The sequence below is a fragment of the Schistocerca cancellata genome, chromosome 7, assembly GCF_023864275.1.
Source record: "Schistocerca cancellata isolate TAMUIC-IGC-003103 chromosome 7, iqSchCanc2.1, whole genome shotgun sequence".
Lineage (NCBI taxonomy): Eukaryota > Metazoa > Arthropoda > Insecta > Orthoptera > Acrididae > Schistocerca > Schistocerca cancellata.
The window spans coordinates 79,484,771-79,502,827 of NC_064632.1; positions in this window are offsets into that span (position 1 = coordinate 79,484,771).

Genomic DNA, 18,057 nt, shown 5'->3' on the forward strand with positions numbered 1-18,057 from the left:
ACTTCGGCCGGCTGAAAAATGAATGCTTCCAGGCACTTCACAGTAATTACTACATTCATTTAGATAGAACTGTGGAGTACAAAACGGCCGTGGCTGCTTGTTGTACTGCGTACTTAAAGCGATTCGCAAAACGCACCGACGCAAATTAATAATGCATAGACTGCAGTATAAGAATTTAAGAACGCTGTTCTACCGATAAACCTCAAATTGCACAGAGCTCTTGGGAGTTATATTTTCCGACAGTAACCGCAAAATTTTTTCACAACCGAAAAATTTCTTTATCGAGAGAGACATAGGCTGTTCGAGGTGAATTATATCAAGTCATTTCGTCGTCCTTCTGAAAGATGGAGGTATAGTTATGTCCAGGCCAAGAGCCGAACAAAAGCAATTAAGTAATTTCTGCAGCTGGTCACAGTGAAAAACAGTTGACGCTTTGCGCAAGTGTGTTGGGCAGTGTCTCTAGTGCGTCCGCCTATCTCGTCACGACGCTCTTTTCCAGCTCTCATCGCTTAGAGGGCACATAACGATGCCTAGGGAAATATGCCTAGAAAATAGTACCTCCCGCCAAGTATGATGGCCTGGTGAGAAATTTCGCATGATGTCAAGCATTCCACATAACGTAACTGCCATGCATTTGCTTCTCCATGAAAATTTTCGGCCGCGTTCTGTAGGGGCAATGAAGGTGCTCCTGCAGCGTGGGGATGTGTTTGATCGCCCTCAATACGGCCAGAGACTGGCTCCCCCTGCGTTTCACCTCTGCTCTTAGAGGGTGTTTAAAAAATGACCGGTATATTTGAAACGGCAATAAAAACTAAACGAGCAGCGATAGAAATACACCGTTTGTTGCAATATGCTTGGGACAACAGTACATTTTCAGGCGGACAAACTTTCGAAATTACAGTAGTTACAATTTTCAACAACAGATGGCGCTGCAAGTGATGTGAAAGATATAGAAGACAATGCAGTCTGTGGGTGCGCCATTCTGTACGTCGTCTTTCTGCTGTAAGCGTGTGCAGTTCACAACGTGCAAGTGTGCTGTGGACAACATGGTTTATTCCTTAGAACAGAGGATTTTTCTGGTGTTGGAATTCCACCGCCTAGGACACAGTGTTGTTGCAACAAGACGAAGTTTTCAACGGAGGTTTAATGTAACCAAAGGACCGAAAAGCGATACAATAAAGGATCTGTTTGAAAAATTTCAACGGACTGGGAACGTGACGGATGAACATGCTGGAAAGGTAGGGCGACCGCGTACGGCAACCACAGAGGGCAACGCGCAGCTAGTGCAGCAGGTGATCCAACAGCGGCCTCGGGTTTCCGTTCGCCGTGTTGCTGCTGCGGTCCAAATGACGCCAACGTCCACGTATCGTCTCATGCGCCAGAGTTTACACCTCTATCCGTACAAAATTCAAACGCGGCAACCCCTCAGCGCCGCTACCATTGCTGCACGAGAGACATTCGCTAACGATATAGTGCACAGGATTGATGACGGCGATATGCATGTGGGCAGCATTTGGTTTACTGACGAAGCTTATTTTTACCTGGACGGCTTCGTCAATAAACAGAACTGGCGCATATGGGGAACCGAAAAGCCCCATGTTGCAGTCCCCTCGTCCCTGCATCCTCAAAAAGTACTGGTCTGGGCCGCCATTTCTTCCAAAGGAATCATTGGCCCATTTTTCAGATCCGAAACGATTACTGCATCACGCTATCTGGACATTCTTCGTGAATTTGTGGCGGTACAAACTGCCTTAGACGACACTGCGAACACCTCGTGGTTTATGCAAGATGGTGCCCGGGCACATCGCACGGCCGACGTCTTTGATTTCCTGAATGAATATTTCGATGATCGTGTGATTGCTTTGGGCTATCCGAAACATACAGGAGGCGGCGTGGATTGGCCTCCCTATTCGCCAGACATGAATCCCTGTGACTTCTTTCTGTGGGGACACGTGAAAGACCAGGTGTACCGCCAGAATCCAGAAACAATTGAACAGCTGAAGCAGTACATCTCATCTGCATGTGAAGCCATTCCGCCAGACACGTTGTAAAAGGTTTCGGGTAATTTCATTCAGAGACTACGCCAGATTATTGCTACGCATGGTGGATATGTGGAAAATACCGTACTGTAGAGTTTCCCAGACTGCAGCGCCATCTGTTGTTGACAATTGTAACTATTGTAATTTCGAAAGTTTGTCTGCCCGAAAATGTACTGTTGTCCCAAGCATATTGCAACAAACGGTGTATTTCTATCGCTGCTCGTTTAGTTTGTATTGCCGTTTCAAATACACCGGTCATTTTTGAAACACCCTGTATGAACCGCTGGCTATGAAGACAACGTTTTAGCACAGACAGCAAGCTGTAGATCAGCGTAGACAATTGGCAGAAAGAAGAGATGGATGCCTTCTCTAACCACCGGTATTGCAGAATTGGTACAACGGTACGAAAAATGTCGGGACGAGTGCGGACAGGAGCGCGCGTCTATGCAGCGTGCTACTGAACCGTACATTGTACATTGTGGACATTATGCAGCAACTTTAATAGGTTTTTAACAGAGCTTATGCTCTCTGATGTAAAGAAACATGTTCCATACCACACTTCACAATCTTAGGGGTCTTTTTTTTAACTTCCTAAAGATGCCTATGCTCTCTCGTAGGATTCAAGCTATCTGCATACCAAATTTCATCGAAATCTGTTCACAATTTAGTCATGAAAACGTAACAGACAGAGTTACTTTCGCATTTAACAATATCAGTACGGAAGCAAGGATTAAACACGTTGAGGACTGCGTAGGAATTGCACTCATTACGTTGAATCGTATTACGCAGAACATATGTCAATAAAATCAAATGGTTCAGATGGTTGTAAGAACTATGCGACTTAAAATCTCATGTCATCACTCCCCTAATTTTAGAACTACTCAAACCCAACTAGACTAAGGACATCACACACATGCATGCCAGAGGCAGGATTCAAACCTGCGACCGTAGCGGTCGCGTGGTTCCGGACTGAAGCGCCTAGAATCGCTCGGCAACAGCTGCTGGCCAATAATAGCAGTTTCACAAATATGATACAGTTAAAATGTCAAAGAAGACACTCTGCGGGGAGGTGTGGCCGAGCGGTTCTAGATGCTTCAGTCTGGAACCGCGCGACCGCTACAGTCACAGGTTCGAATCTTGCCTCGTGCATGGATGTGTGTGCTGTCCTTAGGTTAGTTAAGTTTAAGTAGTTCTAAGTTCTAGGGGACTGATGACTTCAGATGACAAGTCCCATAGTGCTCAGAGCAATTTTTTTTGAAGGAACCACTCTTTCAAGCAATAAATATTTTTTACTTGTGTCGAGTCAAACCCAACATTACGGTATCTCTATTTCCGTGACACCACTTCGGTGAAATAAATCCTATACGACGCCCCACGTTACGCTAAGGAAACCTCAGGAAAACTCATCTAATAATTTTAGAGATTATCTCTAGACCGAAGGTAGAGGAGACAGAGGGGAAAGGAAAGGAAGGGGCTGTTGACGTCACGTTATGCGGAATCAGGGGCGACGAATGAAAATGTGAGCCGGTCCACATTCGAACTACATACTGCTATGAGCTAATAATACGATTCAACATAATGAATACAAACCTCAACATGTCTCATCCATACTTCCATATCGATATTATTAAATGCAGCGTAGAAGGAAGGAAGATTGGGTTTAACGACCCGTTGAGATCGAGGTCAGTAGAGACGGAGCGCAAGTTCACTTCTTGTGAAATATGGGAAAAGATACTGGCCGCGACTTTTCAACAGAACCCTCCCGGAATTTACCCGGAGCGATTTAGCGAAACCACGGAAAACCGAAATCTTGATGGCCGGCCGCGTGTTTGAACCACCGACTTCCCGAACGTGAGTACAGTCTGCTGATCAAAGCGCCGCCTCGCCCACTCACAGCGCAGTGTAAGACCACGGTCATACAGTGCAAACATGGTCCCGAAACAATGTGCTGGTGGTCGATCCGCGCTCACACAAAATTGATACGGCGTGATACCGTGTATACACTGTGTGAGCTCGTGTCAGCTGACGGCACTTCGTGCCGGGCTCCATGTTTACATTGTATGAGCGTGATCTTACTCTATGCTGATGCGGCTGGTGACCCACATCACAAGAGATAATCTTATGGTGCCCTACAGGGTGAAACGCGTCGTTTTTTGAGCCGGTAACTAGTATTGTGCAGCCAAGAACTGTCTCTTAATATTAATCACAATATACGGTTACTATAACACAGCGCCACAATGGACTGGAATTAATTTTACCGCCATTTTTTTTCAAAAATGGTTCAAATGGTTTCCTTGTGAGCACTATGGGACTTAACTGCTCAGGTCATCAGTCCCCTAGAACTTAGAACTACTTAAACCTAACTAACCTAAGGGCATAACACACATCCATGCCCGAGGCAGGATTCGAGCCTGCGACCGTTGCGGTCGCGCGGTTCCAGACTGAAGCGCCTAGACCCTCTCGGCTACTCCGGCTGGCATTTTTTTGTTCCTTTCTTTTTTAGTTAAGTCTTTCACCGCAGTCTGTTCCTTAAGCCATTTGTTTTTATCCTGTCGATTCCAATGCTTCCCAAGATGCGTCTCTCTATATTGCTCGCTGAGAAACCGTAAATCTCGCTGCCGTAAGTCAGAAGTGGTTACATAAACTTCCCTTCTCCCACATTCGGTCAGTTCCGTTTTGGAACCCTTATTCTCTCTCTTTCATGATGTTACAATGTAATTATCCGCAAATGGAAACGTATAAATCAATTGCGTGCAAAGCTGTTAAACGGCTCAGAATAACGCGACAGATACGCGCCAAAATACGGGGGTCGGTTGCCGAGGCAGTAATGCGGCCTCTCAGCTATTAAAGATGTAAAAGATAACAGTCCGTGTTTATGGCGTGTCAGCGAAACCTGGGAATTTTCTGATAACTGCACCTATGTCACCAGTTTCTCATATTTGCATCCGTTACTCGAATTGCGGTTAAGCGACAATGCGACCTGAGCGTGTTTACGGCCATGAAATGCTGTTGGCGGCGATGGAATCTGACAATTGTGATTACGTTTATTGGCGTTTCACTAACTGCAGATGAGGTATGTGGGCTTAATTCAGTCATATGCATAATCGCTGTCCGCACTGCGACCGTTATGCTAACAGTGATTGCGAAGCTGTGCGCAGTGCCGACCACTGGGGAGATTTCGAAAAAAAAAAAAAAAAAAAAAGGTTCAAATGGCTCTGAGCACTATGGGACTTAACATCTATGGTCATCAGTCCCCTAGAACTTAGAACTACTTAAACCTAACTAACCTAAGGACAGCACACAACACCCAGCCGTCACGAGGCAGAGAAAATCCCTGACCCCGCCGGGAATCGAACCCGGGCGTGGGAAGCGAGAACGCTACCGCACGACCACGAGATGCGGGCGGGGAGATTTCCAGAGATGTTATTTCACAGCTTCTCCCCTTGTACAAGTGTTTCTCTTTTCCTTACATCTAGTGCGATCTAATTCATCCTCGTAGTTTCTTTGTCACCAATACTGAGGTACGGTGGCATCTGGATTCGATGTCATGCAATCGATCGTAGATAATGGCATCAGAACAGCGAGATAGGTGTGTCAAATGTTCGTGCAGAATTGCGAGGTGCCGGGGTGGAGAAGAGTTTGTACTGTAACTAACCTATTACTACGGGTTATTACGTTAGGAGTGGGAATGGAAATGCTTATTGATTGTGAAATTAACGTGAGAAGATTAGGGTCGCCACCGACTCTAGCCATACAACTAATCAAAGGTTTAGCCGAGTCGGAAAGTAAATTAATTTGATCACAGACCAAAAACTCATCAACATACGTACGTCGTGATATCGCTCGTAGGGGATCCGACGTAATTAATAGTATTTCCTGTGCACTGTCCACGAGAATCAACCATTTAAAATAAAATAGCTCACGCAAGAATACTGTGTAGAAGATCAGCTCCCAGCAACACACCTGAAAATAAGATTTAATCTGAAGCATTTGTTTTAAAATAAAAGGGGAAACTAATCACTGGACCTGTGCGTAAGGGAACGCGTTGGATGTGCTAACAGGAAAGCTACGAGGTGAGTGGCTTAGGTGCAAAAACGTAACCTCGGAATGCAAGAGAAGATTGTGTATAAAATCATTTATTCCTAAGATATGGATGTGTGGCATGTACACAATTCCTGATAACATTAACTCCTAAAACATGAAAGAAAAGCAGCCATACATACGCCGTTATAATCTACACCTAAAATCATTGGTGTGAATCATTCATACAACTGCTGTTGCCTAATAACTGATCGCAATAACTCGTGAAACGGTACACGTTTCGCAGTACACCCGCGTGCCCACGTGGTTTGTGGAGACGTAATTTCTAGGTATCGTGGCCATGTTGCAACAATATCACATCACACAATCATGAACAGTTGACATTCCTTAAAACAAACATGAGACCGGACAGTTAGTGATGACGGTAGCCCAACAAACTATAATGTTCAACCACGTGGTCTGCTCCCAACGGACGAAAGATACATAAAGCAAGGAAAATTTACGAGAAGGCAAAGCTATTAATATTTAGAAAAATGAAAGCTCATACAGGCACAGGCAACCGGAAATGCAGTGTACCGCGTCCTCCGATGCTCGCCTCGCACAGGGCACACAGGGAAGTAACCCAACATGCATATGCATCAAGTGAAAATTATTTCTGAGCTCTCAGTACAAATACTCACATTACAATAAACTTGTACGGTCTGTTACCACCGTGCAATGACATAGAACATTAATAAAATTGATGAAAATGAGAGGCGACATGTAAAAGAGGGCATGGAAGCTCTCAGAATTACGTAGAGAATGGGGTCTGACGTGCTTCTTCATATCGCCCCTAGGAAGAGCCTGTACTCAGATCTCAGTTTATGCTTCCACAGAATACCTTGCCAATTCGTTGTTGTATTCAGTCTGACCTGCTCGAGCTCTCCATGATAATCTACTACGTACAAGCCTCCTCGTCTCTGCGTAGTGATTCCAGCCTAAATCACGTGATAATATCCGTCATTCTCAGCCTGAAATCACTTATTACTAGTGACATCTACTGCCTGTATGCCTTGTGGAAGTAGTTGTATGAAATACGCTCGCCAGACTGATGTTAGTCAAAGATTCCTCTAAAAGAGAACTCACGCACTTCAATCGAAACTGAAATACTCTGTATTGTACGAGACATCGCTCTGAACCTATCTGCAGGTTTGGGCAGGAATGCAGTGACAGTGGGTGGGGATTGAAATGCACAGTCTGTTGTTTTATCTGGTTTTGTAAAAGAAACTATAAAGCCAAAAAATCTTGTAGAAATGGATATGCTCAGAATGCAGTTTAGTTCTCAAGCTGTGGTGATAAAAACTCACCGACATCCGAAGAGTGTGGGCGAAATCAGAGAAACAGCTGTGCCAAGTTTTTGCTACTCACTGATGTCTTATCTTCATATTGCAACCTGGGTTTTCTGCGCTATCAGTGACCTCAGTGGTGCATCTCCTCTCCAACGTTGCCGTCTAGAAGTGTACTCTTGTTCCGCTCAGAAAACCGATGGTCTTCCTTCGGGTTTGGCTTCGGAGAATCAGCCGCAGTGGCTCGTGCAATGCTGCCAACCCAATTAGTGTCGCTGGTACGCTGCTCCCAAAGGATCCTTTGGAGAATTGGTCTCTGTAAAGTTTCGTGATAAGATCACATTCGTATATGGTCTCTGATGGACATTACCTTTGTCACGTTCACTTAGATTGAGCTTAACGATATCCTTTTCTGTCAAAACGGGGGGTCACTCAACGAAATTCCCCCGACACCTGACCAAAACTTATGTAATGCGAAACACGCTTTCCACAGAGTTACTCAGTTATGTTCCTTGTTCATGTTGTATATGCAGGGTGTCCCAGGAGGAACGCTCAATATTCAGGTATACGACAGGAACGATCATTCGAAGCAAAGTGTCTAGTAATCATGGACTCTAAAATGCATACCATAAGAACTACGAGCACTTAATCACCTTCTGTATTGAAAAACACATCTCTTCTACATAAAAGTGCTTACAGCTCTTCATATTCGCGTCTTAGACACCATATACACTAGGCAGTTTGACTTGTTTTGGTCCATGCCACCTCCTCCCAAAATGTGGAAAGTAAAGTACTTAGAGCAGAAGAGCTTTGTTTCACAGAATCCAAGATGAAGAAGTGATTATAGCTCTTAGGCATGCATTTCAGAGCCAAAGTTTGCTGAACTTTCTTGCTGCAAATGATCGTTCCCGTCAGACCTTAATCGTCGTCATCCTGTGCTATTAAATTATTTACATCAGCCACCATTACTGTTCTTTTACTCCTGCGGCTGCTGATGGCTGTTTAAGCGACGCAGGATCGTTTATTCGTTTGATGCCACAGTTAGAAAGTTACCATACCATTAATAATTTTTGATACACAATACTGATAGGTTGATAGAAACTTACTGTTAATAATGGCTGTTTTCGTCACGAGAACTTGGTAATTCTGAAATAGGATTTTCTCATGTGCGTTTACATGTATTTATATTAAGGCTCAATTGCTATTCCCTGCTTCATGTGTGGATTTAGGACAATTTTTTAATGTTCGATCCTATCAATATACAACCGCATGATAAGTCGCAAACAGGCCCGCAGTGTTTCCGAGATTATTTATGCAAGATGTAACGGGTATAAGTGCAGATATTTTATGTGGTACCTTATTATGTACACACTTCAGTTTGTTGTTTGTTTTTTCTCTCCTTTGAACAGTCTTCCCAAGAATACGTCACCTAATTTAGAGCATCGCGAATTCGGCTACGCCTGTCAGTATAGGCTAACCGCTATGCATCCCCACACCTGACTTGTTGCCCACGGGAAAATAAGCATTAATGGCTTGCTCCTTCCACATGTACTTGGAGGTAGTAACTAACATAAAAACATAAGACTCCTAATAATTATAATTATTAGTCTGAAGATGAAGTAAATACTGATGTAACGTGTTGTGACTTGGCAAGACAGCCAAGCCACTATGAGGAAGCCGAAAGGCACGCGTTTAAGCTCACGCAGGCTGGCGTGAGGTCTGGAGCATTTAAGGAAGTTAGACTTTAGCAAAGAAGGTCGTAGCTGTTGGGATACTTAACTTTAATCCATAATTGTTGAACACCGGTCTGACGGTACATGCATCACAAGATAAATAGCAAATGATAAAGGCGCCTTGCTAGGTCGTAGCAAATAACGTAGCTGAAGGCTGTGCTAACTATCGTCTCGGCAAACGAGAGCGTAATTTGACAGTGAACCATCGCTAGCAAAGTCGGCTGTACAACTGGTGCGAGTGCTAGGAAGTGTCTCCAGACCTGCCGTGCGGCGGCGCTCGGTCTGCAATCACTGACAGTGGCGACACGCGGGTCCGTCGTATATTAACGGACCGCGGCCGATTTAAAGGCTACCACCTAGCAAGTGTGGTGTCTGGCGGTGACACCATATAACGTTTCTCAGTACACTACTCCTAGTCACTAACAAAAGTATCTGCACTTGAACCTCTTAGACCCTGTGTACATATAGCGTCTCCCCTAAAAGTCGTTAAATGCATTTACTCTGATGTTTCGGCAGATATTTGCAATTTCGTTTTTGCAGTGTGACGGTGGAGCCACCCCAAACAAATATTGTTCATTACATCGTCGGCGCCTTGTCACGGTCCGCGCGGCTCCCTCCGTCGGAGTTTCGAGACCTCCCTCCGGCGTGGTTGTATGTGTTCTCCTCAGCGTAAGTTAGTTCAAGTTAGATTAAGTAGTGCGTAAACTTAGGGACCGATGACCTTAGCAGTTTGGTGCCATAAAACCTCACCACAAATTTCCAAATTACATCTTTCATGCGATGCCCAGAGTCGATGGAAGGCGTCAGCATATGCAAATTCGATAGAGCGGTCCCAAATATTAGTCGAATGAGATATTCTTTATCGCTATGTATAGCAGGGACAGTAAAGCACAATGAATAACCAGTACTCCATTTGGGACAACACCGCCCTGGCGCACACTGACTGAGACCACCGTGCGGCAGCGCTGCTCAGTCGCTGCTGGAATGGTTTTTCTTCGTGTTTTACTTCCCTGTTAATACATATCGATAAAAGGAATATCGCACTAGATGGTTCAAATGGTTCAAATGGTTCAAATGGCTCTGAGCACTATGGGACTCAACTGCTGTGGTCAGAAGTCCCCTAGAACTTAGAACTACTTAAACCTAACTAACCTAACGACATCACACACATCCACGCCCGAGGCAGGAATCGAACCTGCGACTGTAGCGGTCGTGCGGTTCCAGACTGTAGAGCCTTTAACCGCTCGGCCACTCCGGCCGGCAATATCGCACTAGAATAATATTTGGGCACCAATATGTGGACAAGTAAAATTCCGCTTAAAAATATAATTTTATTTGTAACTGGAAGCAAACTAATGCTTTCCATCGACATAGGTGGTCGCATGAAAGACGTTATGAGCAGTATTTGTTTACGATGACTTTAACTGCAATATGGGTGGTTCTGCACTGTGGGACTTAACTTCCGAGGTCATCAGCCCCTATAACTTAGAACTACTTAAACCTAATTAACCTAAGGACATCACACACATCCATGTCCGAGGCAGGATTCGAACTGTAGCGCCTACGGCCACCATAATGACATCGCTCGACTAGAGTGGCCAGCATGTTCTCGACACATAAACCCTAGCGAACATGGCTGGGGTGGATTGAAAAGGGCTGTTTATAGACGACGTGGTCCACCAACCACTCTGAGGGATCGCCGTTGAGTGGTGGGACAATCAGAACCAACTGCACATTGCAAAAACATAATTGCAAATATCTGCCGAAATACCAAAGAAAATGCGCCTAACGACACTTGTAAGGAACGTCTGGTATATATTTCGAACCATGTCATATCCAGAATGTTTCCTCAGAGCATTTGCAGAAACAATGGAAGACCTTCACAGTTTGTCTGCAGAAGCTTCTGACTGGATTCCCAAACTGAACATAGAGATGTGCCGCCATTATGAACTTGAGTTTGTGTATGTGTGTCTGTTTGTGATCAGGAACTGTTTGTTTTTCTCTGTCATCATACAATAAATAAATCATGTTATATGAGCTTTTTTTTTAATATGTCTGATGCGTCTCCAATGACATTCTTCCAAAGACGTTCAGTGTGGACTGCGGAATATAACTACTGGATTAAGGCTCCAACGTGGAGGCAGGTCAGTGTCAGTATAGTTTGGAGAGTGGCTCTGGTCAGTGACGGCGAGTCCCGCTGCGTGCTCATCGAGAGAGGAGAATGGAATGTCCCTTCAAAATTGGAAGTTTGTTGTAAGTTTATGGGACCAAACTGCTGAGGACATCGGTCCATAAGCTTACACACTATTTAAAATTACGCTAAGGAGAATACACACACCCCTGCCCGAGGGAGGACTCTGACGGGGGGAGCAGTGTGAACCGTGATAAGACGCCTTATACCACGTGGCTACCCCGCGCGGCGAGTGTGCCTGCAAGCGATGTGGACGAGACGAGCTGGTGCTTGGATCCTGTGCGGGAGCCGATAGCGGGTCTCTGTCCTGCTCACACATATGAGAGGGAGACGGAATGATTGATAGATAGATAGATAGATAGATAGATAGAAAGATAGAGAGAGAGAGGGAGAGACACAGAGAGAGAGAGAGAGAGAGAGAGAGAGAGAGAGAGAGAGAGAAACAGTCCAATTACATTGTCATGTGGTGACTGCGAAACTACTTTTACATTCGACAAGCCGCGCGGGATTAGCCGAGCGGTCTTAGGCGCTACAGTCATGGACTGCGCGGCTGGTCCTGGCGGAGCTTCGAGTCCTCCCTCGCGCATGGGTGTGTGTGTTTGTCCTATGGATAATTTAGGTTAAGTAGTGTGTAAGCTTAGGGACTGATGACCTTAGCAGTTAAGTCCCATAAGATTTCACACCAATTTCAACATTTTTGAACATTCGGCAATTTCTCCCCGTCTAAATCAACGTTTTGATTTCAGTAGTCAGCAAATCCTGAGTCCAATCACAGAGCTAAACCATCATTTCTATACACTGAGCAATACAGTCGTACGTGTTACAGTTATCGTGATGGTGAATGTTTGATTAGTGCTCTGCGTCGAAGTCCGTGAGCCCTGTTAAACAATGAACACAGTATTTTTCCCCCTCTCTTTTCGCATTCCATTCTACAAGCAGTGAGATACTAGGAACGTAATTAATTACTGTTCTATCATACACTGTCAGCTGAAGATGGCCTAGGAAGCCGAAAACAGATTTGTGTGTAAACCCATAACAAGTGCAGAAATCACGGTCGTCAAACTTCCGGGAAGAATAAAACTGTTTATCGTACCAGCCCTGGGATATGAAACCTGAAATCGACAACGTGTTTCCATATTTTTGTTCCAATAAAGTTATTCGCGGAAGTTAATTACCACACTGCTGCTTGCAAGATGGTAAGAGGTTGACTTTCTCTCTTCTATAGCGATATCCACGCCTCTTTAGCAGGCTTTAACGAACAGTAAGCAAATGCACTAGTTAACAGAAACGGTAAAACGTCAGACATTCCAACGGAGGGATTCACGTAGCGGAATGTTTCGTCGGAACATTTTACACTCCGCCTCAGATAGACTATGCTATATCAATTTTCATTCTATATGCTACAGCATTTAAAGAGTTCACCAGTTTAATGCGATTTCACCAACCCTTCCTTAAGCCGCCATCTACGTAGGTAAATTTCACCGATACATTTATACGGCTTCTAACTGTAAGTGATGCGGTTTTAGTTAGAAACCCTTACGAAGGAGTAATTTAAATTTACCTCTGCAGCTAAGCTGCGGATACATTAGCAGTCTGGGTGCATACACACCCGGCGTGTGTTTACAACGCCCGTGTCAACACTGCCCTGAGCGGGCGTTCGGTGACGTCACCGGCATACACCAGTGCCGTGTACCGATACAGTGAGGCGGATAAATTTAGCCTCTCTGAGTGCTTTCGCGTCTCCCTAAACTTAAGTACATTTCTAACGTATTTAGCTCGTTTATATCTACAGATATCTGGCTACAAATCAGTTAAGTATACGTTACTCGCCGCAGGAACGGAATGTGAAAGGTAAACTTTGATATCGGCCGAAACAAACCTCGCTGAAGTTGGTGCCCATGCAAATAATGTGGATAAATGCACAGTTATTAGTCTCAACAGTTGTTTAGTTATGTAGTGTTATTTAATGCTTCGTAGGATGTATGCACTGCCTCCGGAAATGATGTGGACCGACTGAGTTCACAGGCTTTCATAATGATGTAGGTAAGTAAGTAATCTCTTTTGTACTACATATGTCACAAGCTTCTGAATAAAATTTCTTTGCTGGAGTGGAAAAGTTGCCCAAACAATACTTTTTTTAGTCTCTTTTAAGTTTAGTTTGGATGTCTCTCAGGAAAATTTTCCGTCACGTTTATAACAAAAGTGTTAGTCAAAACTAACGCTACCAACATTTTATAAGCGTTCACGTATCTGTATTTGCAACACAAAGAGAACTACGTTGTCAGTTGGTTAGGTCTCCAGTTCGCTGACAAGGAGACCATCAGACCTGTTGTTGTGAATTGGCAGGAGCCAATTCACGGAGTTTGGAGGAAACCGAAAGGCACGCGTTTAAGCTCACGCAGGCTGGCGTGAGGTCTGGAAAATGACAAGAAATTATGGTAGCCAAAAATAGTACATAGCTTCTGGAATACTTAACTTTAATCCATAATTGGAGAACATGGCTCTTGATGATACATTAATAACAATCTCAGTATAAACTGGTAATGGCGCCTTGCTAGGTCGTAGCAAATGACGTAGCTGAAGGCTATGCTAACTATCGTCTCGGCAAATGAGAGCGTATTTGTCAGTGTAGCTTCGCTAGCTAAGACGGCTGTACAACTGGGGCGAGTGCTAGGACGTCTCTCTAGACCTGCCGGGTGGCGGCGCTCGGTCTGCAATCACTGACAGTGGCGACACGCGGGTCCGACGTATACTAGCGGACCGCGGCCGATTTAAAGGCTACCACCTAGCAAGTGTGGTGTCTGGCGGTGACACCACACCTGTTAACTGAAAATTTTGATGGGTATTAGGTACGTTGTAGAGTGACTTGTCCTGAGTAAGTGGCTAGCGGCTTTTCACCGACTTTCCAAGGTTTCCGAGAAAATCGGTGTGAAAGTTTTATCGTCAGTTCAATTGGCTCTGAGCACTATGGGACTCAACATCTGAGGTCACCAGTCCCCTAGAACTTAGAACTACTGAAACCTAACTAACCTAAGGACATCACACACATCCATGCCCGAGGCAGGATTCGAACCTGCGACCGTAGAAGTCGCGCGGTTCCGGACTGAACACCTAGAACCGCTCGTCCACCGCGGCCTGCCTAACGTTAGATACCGTATGTTTCGGCTAGCAGGTATAGCCCAGCGGCTAAGGTTAACTGCTGTCATTCTCATGGTCCAGGTTCAAATCTTGTCTGTGCACTTTTTTTTCAATTTCATTGAACAGAGTAACGTTTAATATTATTTGTCATGCAAAATTATTCAGAAATAGTCACGTCCGTCGTAGCAATTTAATTAACAAGTCAATCATTACACCAGACTTTCTTCAAACGTGTACTATGTTTGTAACGGGATACATTACATCTACTAAATCCTCGACAGTGATAATTCGTCTTTAAGCTAATAGATCTTGTATTGTGCTGGATACCACATCTCAGTCCGCAATGGAATTAGCGGAAACCGTGCTTGGAGGGGCATCTGTAAGAAGGTTAAAATTGTGAAGCAGTCTTTCAGTCTATCTGATGGAGTTAAGGAATTCCGTAACACTGCTTGAGGGATATGGGACAACAAGACGCGAGCTCACATTTTAACATTTTAAATGTTCGGATAATAAGTTTAACACAGACTCAGTGATTGCAGGCTCTCTTCGACACAGCTGAAACTTCTCCACTAATTACAGGGCCAACCTGATCAACAAATGATCCAGAAAAAAAACTCATTCGTTCATTCACTCCAGAAAAAAAAATCACAAACCTTATTTATGGAGAAAATCGTGTATTAAATCCATCTCCATTACATGTCCAGATCTCCGGTGATTCCACGCCTTCATTATTTTCCTTTTACAATCTCTTTCTCTTCAAAACAAACCTCCAACGGCACAAATGTTAATTGGCTCGCTTTAACGAGAAGAAAAGCAGAATATGCATCTCTCAGAAACACGTCAATCCCTCAACAGATACTCCAGAAGCTGTCCTAGTTACCACTCTAACAACCATGGAGAATGCATACATGCATCTCTGTTATTTAAAAGAATAAACGCACTAGAAAGTACTTTGGCGTCGAGGAGCTGTCGCCGCATACATTACGAGAAAACCAGATCAGATAACTTTTCCAAAGTGAATGAATGTGGATGGTTTGATTGAAAATGATTAATTAGTGCGTGGTAGAGGGTATTTGCTGTGGGGGCATTACAACATCTAGGAAACGCAGGAAGCTGATGTTGTTCAAATACTTGGAATTTTAACATCGGAAAGAAAAGTACACGGGCAGAATTTTAATCTGGATAGTCCGCACGGTAGCTGCTGTCGGCCTTCTTGACTTGGAACCGCTGCTTCTCACACAGGTACCGCATCGAATGCCATCATGAGGCTGAGCGAGGAATAGAAAAGCAACTGGAATCACTCAACAGAGGAAAGTCCACTGGACCTGACGGGATACCAATTCGATTCTACACAGAGTACGCGAAAGAACTTGCCCCCCTTCTAACAGCCGTGTACCGCAAGTCTCTAGAGGAACGGAAGGTTCCAAATGATTGGAAAAGAGCACAGGTAGTCCCAGTCTTCAAGAAGGGTCGTCGAGCAGATGCGCAAAACTATAGACCTATATCTCTGACGTCCATCTGTTGTAGAATTTTAGAACATGTGTTTTGCTCGAGTATCATGTCGTTTTTGGAAACTCAGAATCTACTATGTAGGAATCAACATGGATTCCGGAACACAGCGATCGTGTGAGACCCAACTCGCTCTATTTGTTCATGAGACCCAGAAAATATTAGATACAGGCTCCCAGGTAGATGCTATTTTTCTTGACTTCCGGAAGGCGTTCGATACAGTTCCGCACTCTCGCCTGATAAACAAAGTAAGAGCCTACGGAATATCAGACCAGCTGTGTGGCTGGATTGAAGAGTTTTTAGCAAACAGAACACAGCATGTTGTCATCAACGGAGAGACGTCTACAGACGTTAAAGTAACCTCCGGCGTGCCACAGGGGAGTGTTATGGGACCACTGCTTTTCGCAATATATATAAATGACCTAGCAGATAGTGTCGGAAGTTCCATGCGGCTTTTCGCGGATGATGCTGTAGTATACAGAGAAGTGGCAGCATTAGAAGATTGTAGCGAAATGCAGGAAGATCTGCAGCGGATAGGCACTTGGTGCAGGGAGTGGCAACTGACCCTTAACATAGACAAATGTAATGTATTGCGAATACATAGAAAGAAGGATCCTTTATTGTATGATTATATGATAGCGGAACAAACACTGGTAGCAGTTACTTCTGTAAAATATCTGGGAGTATGCGTGCGGAACGATTTGAAGTGGAATGATCATATAAAATTAATTGTTGGTAAGGCGGGTACCAGGTTGAGATTCATTGGGAGAGTCCTTAGAAAATGTAGTCCATCAACAAAGAGGTGGCTTACAAAACACTCGTTCGACCTATACTTGAGTATTGCTCATCAGTGTGGGATCCGCACCAGATCGGGTTGACGGAGGAGATAGAGAAGATCCAAAGAAGAGCGGCGCGTTTCGTCACAGGGTTATTTGGTAACCGTGATAGCGTTACGGAGATGTTTAACAAACTCAAGTGGCAGACTCTGCAAGAGAGGCGCTCTGCATCGCGGTGTAGCTTGCTCGCCAGGTTTCGAGAGGGTGCGTTTCTGGATGAGGTATCGAATATATTGCTTCCCCCTACTTATACCTCCCGAGGAGATCACGAATGTAAAATTAGAGAGATTAGAGCGCGCACAGAGGCTTTCAGACAGTCGTTCTTCCCGCGAACCATACGCGACTGGAACAGGAAAGGGAGGTAATGACAGTGGCACGTAAAGTGCCCTCCGCCACACACCGTTGGGTGGCTTGCGGAGTATAAATGTAGATGTAGATGTAGATGTAGAGCCTGTCCCACCTCTCCCTCCAAGGAAAAATTCTCAGCAGTACCAGGAATAAAACGCATTATCCCCCCCCCCTCATCCCCCCCTCCCCACCAACATAATATCCACTTGCGCTGACCACTGATCTACAGAGGCAGACGTACATTAAGGTAACGTATACCAACATTCGTCAATCATTGTAAATAATTTCAAACGTACAGTTGAATAACACCTTACAAGGCAGTTTCTGAAGCGCGGTCACTCAAAATGACTATGTTCACCTATTTCTGTTCGTTTGTCCCTGGGAAGCTTGCCACGGCGTTTAGCATTTAATAATGATGCGCCTCTTGCAGTGTACCATCTGACCGCTGTCTGCTGACAACTTTCGAATGACCTCGCCGTCTTTAGGCAGTTCATTGCACACTGCTAGAAAGCAACGCTCTGCCATATGATCAGTATCGGTTCTGCTGCACACCAGCTTAACATCATTCTACTTAAAAGGCTGCGCATGCATTTTTCTTTGTTTCAACTAATTTTGTGAATACATTAATACGAATAACATTTTTGTCGGTTATTGTACAATCTGATTATAGCAGCCATTGAGACCAGGGGCGGAAATTGTTTGCCCTGCAATGCTTGGTTCAAAAATGGTTCAAATGGCTCTGAGCACTATGGGACTCAACTGCTGTGGTCATTAGTCCCCTACAACTTAGAACTACTTAAACCTAACTAATCTAAGGACATCACACACACCCATGCCCGAGGCAGGATTCGAACCTGCGACCGTAGCAGCAGCGCGGCTCCGGACTGGAGCGCCTAG